At 51.4% G+C, this 9,708-nt stretch overlaps 1 protein-coding gene across 1 annotated transcript in view; it reads left to right on the top strand.

The window, feature by feature from the left end:
* Positions 1-451: 451 nt before the first annotated feature.
* LOC147737608 (uncharacterized) overlaps positions 452-9,708 on the top strand; it is a 251,137-nt gene continuing 241,880 nt past the window's right edge. Inside the window, 1 exon segment of the mRNA XM_086938979.1 lies at positions 452-565. The gene's annotated coding sequence lies outside the window, so the exon portion shown is untranslated.

Genomic DNA, 9,708 nt, shown 5'->3' with positions numbered 1-9,708 from the left:
CCTGGGGTTGAGCTGGGCTCTTCTGTCTGGGGGCCCCTGGGGCTGAGCTGGGCTCTTCTATCCGGGGGCCCCTGGGGCTGAGCTGGGCTCTTCTATCCGATTTGATTGATACACAGCCCTATCTTATATAAAGAATTACCGACAGAAACAGAAAAATAGAGAAACAGAAAAACGTTAACTAGTTTAATTCTAGCAGTTTTCTTAAATTTTCATGTATTTAATGAAATTCAGGCGGTCATTTCCAATTCACTCTTAAAGACTGGAGGCGGAGGTTCCGCCAGCGGCTACTAGAGGGCGCTCCTCAACTGCTGAGGAAACACTGAGCTGCACATTGGTTGAAAGGGAGAAGGGTTTCCTCTTCTGGGTCAGTGGCGGCAGAGACAGCACCAGCAGCGGTGGTGACATCACTTCAGGCCTCTCTTTGTGTGTGTCCAGCCTGTTGCAGAGGAGGAAGGAGCCCTGTCTGGATGGCAGTTACCTTCATCTACAGACCCCCCTCAGACCCCAGATCTGCCCCCCAGGCGGAGAAGAGAGGCTGGACACGTCCACACAGGTCTCTGCTCAGGTAGGAGATTGTCAGCACCTTCTGCTGTGTTTGAAGAAATAGACTGAATAATCTTGGAGGGAATCTCTGCAGGAGCTGGGCTCTTCTATCCGGGGGCCCTGGGGCTGAGCTGGCCTCAACTATGCAGGGGCCCTGGGGCTGAGCTGGGCTCTTCTATCTGGGGACCTCTGGGGCTGAGCAGGGCTCTTCTATCCGGGGGAACCTAGGGCTGAGCTGGGCTCTTCTATCTGGGGCCCCTGGGGCTGAGCTGGGCTCTTTTATCCGGGGGCCCCTGGGGCTGAGCTGGGCTCTTCTATCCTGGGAACTCTGGGGCCTCTGGGGCTGAGCTGGGCTCTTCTATCCTGGGGCCCCTTGGGCTGAGCTGGGCTCTTCTATCCGGGGCCCTGTGGCCTCTGGGGCTGAGCTAGGCTCTTCTATCCGGGGGCCCTTGGGGCTGAGCTGGGCTCTTCTATCCGGGGGCCCTTGGGGCTGAGCTGGGCTCTTCTATCCGGGGCCCTGGGGTTGAGCTGGGCTCTTCTATCTGGTGGCCCCTGGGGCTGAGCTGGGCTCTTCTATCTGGGGGCCCCTGGGGCTGAGCTGGGCTCTTCTATCCGTGGGCCCTGGGGCGCTTTCCTTCCGCCCTAGGGGTTGTTTATTGGCATCATGTGTGTTAAAGAGGGGATCTGTGCACTGCACTGCATCCTACTGCTTTATCAATAATATGCGCACGCTGCAATGCATGTCACTGCACTATGAGAGGTCTGTGCACTGCATCTTACTGCACTGTGAGGAATCTGTACACACTGCACTGCAACTGACTGCACTATGAGTAATATCTGCACAGCATCTCACTGAACGATGGAAATTACTGCATGCTGCACTGCATTTTACTGCATGAGGAATATGTGCTACTGCACTGCATCTTTAAAACACTGTGAAGAATATTTACACTCTACACTGCATCTTACTGCAATGCGATAAATCTGTCCACGCAGCCCTGCATCATACAACACTGTGAGAAATCTCTGTATGCTTCACTGTATATACTGCACTCTCACCAGTCTGTACATGCTGCACTGCATCTTACTGCACTATGAATTATCTATGCTCACTGCATTGTTTCTTACTGAACTGTGAGGATTCTATGCACACTGCACTGCATCTTACTACACTGTGAGAAACCTGTGCACATTGTACTGCATCTTACAGCACTATGAGAATGATGTGCCACTGCACTGTGAGAAATCTGTGCACACTGCACTGCAGTTTAGTGTTCTATGAGAAATCTGTGCGCATTGCACTGCATATTACTACTCTATGAGAAACCTGTCACACTGTACTGCTTTTTACTGCACTATGAGGAATCTGTGCGCACTGCAGTGCATCTTACAGCACTATGAGGAAACTGTGCACATTGTACTGCATCTTACAGCACTATGAGAAGTATGTGCCACTGCACTGAGAGAAATCTGTGCACACTGCACTGCATTGTACTGCAAGGAATAATCTATGCACACTGCACTGCAGTTTAGTGTTCTATGAGAAATCTGTGCGCACTGTGCTGCGTCGTATTCCTCTATGAGAAATCTATTCACACTGCAGTGTGATGTAGGACACTCTGAGAAACCTGCGAATGGTTCACCTCCTCTTACTGCACTATGTGGAATCTGTGCAAACCACAGTGCACCTTACAGCACTATGAGGATTCTGTGCACGCTGCAGTGCATCTTACAGCACTATGAGGAATCCGTAGAACTGCAATGTTATTTACTGCACTATGAGAAATCCGTACACACTGCACTGCATCTGACTGCATCATGAGGAGTCTGTGCAGTGCACTGCATCTTAGTGCACTATGACAAGTCTATGTCAGTGCACTGCACTGCATCTAACTGCACTGTGTGAAATCTTTGCACACACCACTGCACCTTGCTGCACTATAAGGAATGGTGTCACTGCTCTTAGTCTTACCGCACTATGAGAAACCACGACAAGGAGGTGGACTGAGCTGGGGTCTTCTACCTGGGGACCTCTGGGCGGTGAAGGGGCTTTCCTGCCAGCCCTGGGGACTTTTGTGGTCATTATGTGTGTTTAAGGGTGAATTTATGCACACTGCACTGCATCTTACTGCACTATGAGAAACCTGTCACACTGCACTGCATCTTACTGCACTATGAGAAACCTGTCACACTGCACTTATCTTATCTTATCTTATCTTATCTTATCTTATCTTATCAAAATTTTATAGAGCGCTCGCACACCCAAAGGTTTCATGGCGCTGACCAACAGGGGAACTGACTTACAAGAGGCCATAAGCACTAGGCCGCAACCTGGGTGAACAGCCATGTTTTTAAGAGCTTCCTAAATGGAAGAAGAGCGGTGCATGAACGAAGCTCTAGAGGGAGAGAGTTCCATAGCTTGGGAGCAAGGGTGGCAAACCTACGGCCTCCCTTGCGCAACAGCTTGTAGCGGGGGACAGTCAGGAGAATTTGGGAAGCAGAGCGAAGGCTGCGAGAGGGGGTGTACCTAAGAAGAAGTTTTTGAATGAACTGTGGGCCGGAATTGTGAAGGGACTTGAAAATCATGCAGGCCGATTTGAAACTGGCGCGATGTTGAATCCAGCCAGTGAAGTTGCCTCAAAAGCGGTCTGGCGGACTGCCATCGAGGATGGTGATATATCAGTCTCGCTGCCTGGTTTTGTGCCAACTGTAAACGTTTGCTGAGGGTGACAGGCAGACCGAGGTAGATGGCATTAGCGTAGTCTAAATGAGACAACACTAATGCTCTTACAACCTGCGTCAGAGCAGATCGAGTGAGCATCCAACTGATCTTCTATATTTTCCGTAATTGGAAGAAGCAGGTGGACACAACGGAATTAACCTGAGGTTTTAAGGAAAGCTCGTCGTCAATAACTACCCCCAGGATTTTGACTGATCTAGACGGCACAGGTGGGGACCCCAGCTTAGATGGCCAGTATTGTGGGCCCCAGAAACGGTGACTATCGCCGAACAAGACCAGTTCCGTTTTTCCCGGATTCAGCTTGAGTTGATTCACATCCATCCACTGGCAAATGTGGAGCATGGTATTTTGAAATTGGTGGATTGAATCAGGGGAGTTATCAATTGTGAAAGTGAGCTGCAGATCATCTGCGTAGTTGAAGGTAGTGACTTTGAATGAGTGAAGGGACTGAAGCAGAGGAAGCATATAAATGTTGAACAATAACGGTGAAAGGGAAGAGCCCTGGGGAACTCCACAGGTAGTGTGGAGTTTGTGGGAGGAGAAAGGGGGGAGTCCGACCGCTTGAGTGCGGTCACAGAGAAATGATCTGAGCCAGTCAAGGGCACGGCCGCAGATGCCCACCGATCTGACACGGTCGAGAAGGATGTTGTGGTCGACCGTGTCAAACGCGGCCGACAAGTCTAGCAGGACCAGCGCTTGAGGTATTCCCAAGTCAGCACTGAGGCGTAGGGAGTCCAAGACCGCTACGATAACTGACTCGGTTGAATGGGCTGGTCGAAAACCGGCCTGTGAAGGATGTAACACACCTGACTGTTCAATGAATAATGAGAGGTGAGAGGTGACGTGCGCTTCCAGTACCTTGGCCAAGTACGGAAGCAGGGGATGCACTGCATCATACTCCACTATGAGAAATCTGTGCACACTGCCCTGCATCGTACTGCACTATAAGAAACCTGTCACACTGCACTGCATCTTACTGCATTATGAGAAACCTGTCACACTGCACTGCATCATACTCCACTATGAGAAATATGTGCACACTGCCCTGCATCTTCCCGCACTATAAGAAACCTGTCACACTGCACTGCATCTTACTGCACTATGAGAAACCTGTCACACTGCACTGCATCTTACTGCACTATGAGAAACCTGTCACACTGCACTGCATCTTACTGCACTATGAGAAACCTGTGCACACTGCACTGCATCATACTCCGCTGTGAGAAACCTATCACACTGCACTGCATCTTACTGCACTATGAGAAATCTGTGCACAATGCCCTGCATCTTACTGCACTATAAGAAACCTGTGCACACTGCACTGCATCATACTCCACTGTGAGAAACCTATCACACTGTACTACTTTTTACTGCACTATGAGAAATCTGTGCACACAGCCCTGCGTCGTACTGCACTGTGTGGAATCAGTGCATGCTGCATGGCTATTTACACTATTAGCGATCTGCGCATGCAGCCATGCATCGTACTGCACTATGAATAGTCTGTGCACCCTGCACTGTGAGAAATCTGTACACATTGCTCTGCTTTTTACTGCACTTTGACCGAAGTGGATGTCTGTGAAAACGGAACTGCTGAGTGCTACTTTGTGAGAAATTTGTGCTCTGCCTTTGACTATTCTGTGCACGGTGTTTAGAGCCCATCTGTGGTCTTCTGTTAGATTCACTTTTTACTACAGTTCGAGGGGCGTTTAAAAAAGAGAAACTCTGGGCACGGTGCACTGCTCTTCACTCTTCACTGGGAAACATACGTTTATACTGCACTTCCTTCTACTACACTTAGGGGCACGCAGCGCAGCTCAGCAAGTCACCTAGCTGTGCTGCGTGATAGGGAAAGGTCAGGAATGTGCTGTATTTAACACTCTACAGCGCAGTCCTGTCTTTGCTCTGCCGCACCTGGGAGACTTAGCATTTTGACGCACTCTCAAGTCTACCAGTGTTGCTAAATGCAGGAATGCGCCAAAATCCATGGGTGGATGTGTGGGAACAGCCAAGCCCCCCATGGAACGGAACACCTCTCTGGGGAAGAGTAACGCAGCGCCGTGATTTACGCTGCGTGGTGTTACTCTAGATTTATCAAGCCGCGCAGGGCCATGCAAGGTGGCCTTGCGTGGCTTGATTAATCTAACTTAAGAGTTGCGTCTCTCTTGCATTCCATTGCATGGGCCGCGCAGGGCCATGCAAGGTGGCCTGGCGTGGCTTGATAAATATAACTTAAGAGTTGCGTCTCTCTTGCATTCCATTGCATGGGCAACGCAGTGCCATGTAAGGCAGCCTTGCGTGGCTTGATAAATATAACTTAAGAGTTGCGTCTCTCTTGCGTTCCATTGCATGGGCCGCGCAGGGCCATGCAAGGCGGCCTGGCGTGGCTTGATACATATAACTTAAGAGTTGCGTCCCTCTTTTGTTCCATTGCATGGGCCGCGCAGGGCCATGCAAGGTGGCCTTGCGTGGCTTGATGAATAAAACTTAAGAGTTGCGTCTCTCTTGCATTCCATTGCATGGGCCGCGCAGGGCCATGCAAGGTGGCCTTGCGTGGCTTGATAAATATAACTTAAGAGTTGCGTCTCTCTTGCGTTCCAATGCATGGGCCGCGCAGGGCCATGCAAGGTGGCCATGCGTGGCTTGATAAATCTAACTTAAGAGTTGCGTCTCTCTTGCGTTCCATTGCGTGGGCCGCGCAGGGCCATGCAAGGTGGCCTTGCGTGGCTTGATACATATAACTGAAGAGTTGCGTCTCTCTTGCATTCCATTGCATGGGCCGCGCAGGGCCATGCAAGGTGGCCTTGCGTGGCTTGCTAAATATAACTGAAGAGTTGCGTCTCTCTTGCGTTCCATTGCATGGGCCGCGCAGGGCCATGCAAGGTGGCCTTGCGTGGCTTGATAAATATAACTGAAGAGTTGCGTCTCTCTTGCGTTCCATTGCATGGGCCGCGCAGGGCCATGCAAGGTGGCCTTGCATGGCTTGATAAATATAACTGAAGAGTTGCGTCTCTCTTGCGTTCCATTGCATAGGCCGCGCAGGGCCATGCAAGGTGGCCTTGCGTGGCTTGATAAATATAACTGAAGAGTTGCGTCTCTCTTGCGTTCCATTGCATGGGCCGCGCAGGGCCATGCAAGGTGGCCTTGCGTGGCTTGATAAATATAACTTAAGAGTTGCGTCTCTCTTGCGTTCCATTGCATGGGCCGTGCAGGGCCATGCAAGGTGGCCTTGCGTGGCTTAATGAATCTAACTTAAGAGTTGCGTCTCTCTTGCGTTCCATTGCATGGTCCGCGCAGGGCCATGCAAGGTGGCCTTGCGTGGCTTGATAAATATAACTTAAGAGTTGCGTCTCTCTTGGGTTCCATTGCATGGGCCGCACAGGGCCATGCAAGGTGGCCTTGCGTGGCTTGATGAATATAACTTAAGAGTTGCGTCTCTCTTGCGTTCCATTGCATGGGCCGCGCAGGGCCATGCAAGGTGGGCTTGCATGGCTTGATACATATAACTTAAGCGTTGCGTCTCTCTTGCGTTCCATTGCATGGGCCGCGCAGGGCCATCCAAGGTGGCCTTGCGTGGCTTGATAAATCTAACTTAAGAGTTGCGTCTCTCTTGCGTTCCATTGCATGGGCCGCGCAGGGCCATGCAAGGAGGCCTTGCGTGGCTTGATGAATATAACTTAAGAGTTGCATCTCTCTCTTGCGTTCCATTGCATGGGCCGCGCAGGGCCATGCAAGGTGGCCTTGCATGGCTTGATAAATATAACTTAAGAGTTGCATCTCTCTTGCTTTCCATTGCATGGGCCGCGCAGGGCCATGCAAGGTGGCCTTGCGTGGCTTGATAAATATAACTGAAGAGTTGCGTCTCTCTTGCGTTCCATTGCATAGGCCGCGCAGGGCCATGCAAGGTGGCCTTGCGTGGCTTGATAAATATAACTGAAGAGTTGTGTCTCTCTTGCGTTCCATTGCATGGGCCGCGCAGGGCCATGCAAGGTGGCCTTGCGTGGCTTGATAAATATAACTTAAGAGTTGCGTCTCTCTTGCGTTCCATTACATGGGCCGTGCAGGGCCATGCAAGGTGGCCTTGCGTGGCTTAATGAATCTAACTTAAGAGTTGCGTCTCTCTTGCGTTCCATTGCATGGGCCGCGCAGGGCCATGCAAGGTGGCCTTGCGTGGCTTGATAAATATAACTTAAGAGTTGCGTCTCTCTTGGGTTCCATTGCATGGGCCGCACAGGGCCATGCAAGGTGGCCTTGCGTGGCTTGATGATTATAACTTAAGAGTTGCGTCTCTCTTGCAATCCATTGCATGGGCCGCGCAGGGCCATGCAAGGTGGGCTTGCATGGCTTGATAAATATAACTTAAGCGTTGCGTCTCTCTTGCGTTCCATTGCATGGGCCGCGCAGGGCCATCCAAGGTGGCCTTGCGTGGCTTGATAAATCTAACTTAAGAGTTGCGTCTCTCTTGCGTTCCATTGCATGGGCCGCGCAGGGCCATGCAAGGTGGCCTTGCGTGGCTTGATAAATATAACTTAAGAGTTGCGTCTCTCTTGCGTTCCATTGCATGGGCCGCGCAGGGCCATGCAAGGTGGCCTTGCGTGGCTTGATAAATATAACTTAAGAGTTGCGTCTCTCTTGCGTTCCATTGCATGGGCCGCGCAGGGCCATGCAAGGTGGGCTTGCGTGGCTTGATTAATCTAACTTAAGAGTTGCGTCTCTCTTGCATTCCATTGCATGGGCCGCGCAGGGCCATGCAAGGTGGCCTGGCGTGGCTTGATAAATATAACTTAAGAGTTGCGTCTCTCTTGCATTCCATTGCATGGGCAACGCAGTGCCATGTAAGGCAGCCTTGCGTGGCTTGATAAATATAACTTAAGAGTTGCGTCTCTCTTGCGTTCCATTGCATGGGCCGCGCAGGGCCATGCAAGGCGGCCTGGCGTGGCTTGATACATATAACTTAAGAGTTGCGTCCCTCTTTTGTTCCATTGCATGGGCCGCGCAGGGCCATGCAAGGTGGCCTTGCGTGGCTTGATGAATAAAACTTAAGAGTTGCGTCTCTCTTGCATTCCATTGCATGGGCCGCGCAGGGCCATGCAAGGTGGCCTTGCGTGGCTTGATAAATATAACTTAAGAGTTGCGTCTCTCTTGCGTTCCAATGCATGGGCCGCGCAGGGCCATGCAAGGTGGCCATGCGTGGCTTGATAAATCTAACTTAAGAGTTGCGTCTCTCTTGCGTTCCATTGCGTGGGCCGCGCAGGGCCATGCAAGGTGGCCTTGCGTGGCTTGATACATATAACTGAAGAGTTGCGTCTCTCTTGCATTCCATTGCATGGGCCGCGCAGGGCCATGCAAGGTGGCCTTGCGTGGCTTGCTAAATATAACTGAAGAGTTGCGTCTCTCTTGCGTTCCATTGCATGGGCCGCGCAGGGCCATGCAAGGTGGCCTTGCGTGGCTTGATAAATATAACTGAAGAGTTGCGTCTCTCTTGCGTTCCATTGCATGGGCCGCGCAGGGCCATGCAAGGTGGCCTTGCATGGCTTGATAAATATAACTGAAGAGTTGCGTCTCTCTTGCGTTCCATTGCATAGGCCGCGCAGGGCCATGCAAGGTGGCCTTGCGTGGCTTGATAAATATAACTGAAGAGTTGCGTCTCTCTTGCGTTCCATTGCATGGGCCGCGCAGGGCCATGCAAGGTGGCCTTGCGTGGCTTGATAAATATAACTTAAGAGTTGCGTCTCTCTTGCGTTCCATTGCATGGGCCGTGCAGGGCCATGCAAGGTGGCCTTGCGTGGCTTAATGAATCTAACTTAAGAGTTGCGTCTCTCTTGCGTTCCATTGCATGGTCCGCGCAGGGCCATGCAAGGTGGCCTTGCGTGGCTTGATAAATATAACTTAAGAGTTGCGTCTCTCTTGGGTTCCATTGCATGGGCCGCACAGGGCCATGCAAGGTGGCCTTGCGTGGCTTGATGAATATAACTTAAGAGTTGCGTCTCTCTTGCGTTCCATTGCATGGGCCGCGCAGGGCCATGCAAGGTGGGCTTGCATGGCTTGATACATATAACTTAAGCGTTGCGTCTCTCTTGCGTTCCATTGCATGGGCCGCGCAGGGCCATCCAAGGTGGCCTTGCGTGGCTTGATAAATCTAACTTAAGAGTTGCGTCTCTCTTGCGTTCCATTGCATGGGCCGCGCAGGGCCATGCAAGGAGGCCTTGCGTGGCTTGATGAATATAACTTAAGAGTTGCATCTCTCTCTTGCGTTCCATTGCATGGGCCGCGCAGGGCCATGCAAGGTGGCCTTGCATGGCTTGATAAATATAACTTAAGAGTTGCATCTCTCTTGCTTTCCATTGCATGGGCCGCGCAGGGCCATGCAAGGTGGCCTTGCGTGGCTTGATAAATATAACTGAAGAGTTGCGTCTCTCTTGCGT

The sequence above is a fragment of the Lissotriton vulgaris genome, chromosome 1_1 (genome assembly GCF_964263255.1).
Source record: "Lissotriton vulgaris chromosome 1_1, aLisVul1.2, whole genome shotgun sequence".
Lineage (NCBI taxonomy): Eukaryota > Metazoa > Chordata > Amphibia > Caudata > Salamandridae > Lissotriton > Lissotriton vulgaris.
This window is presented reverse-complemented; position numbering and strand designations above follow the sequence as displayed.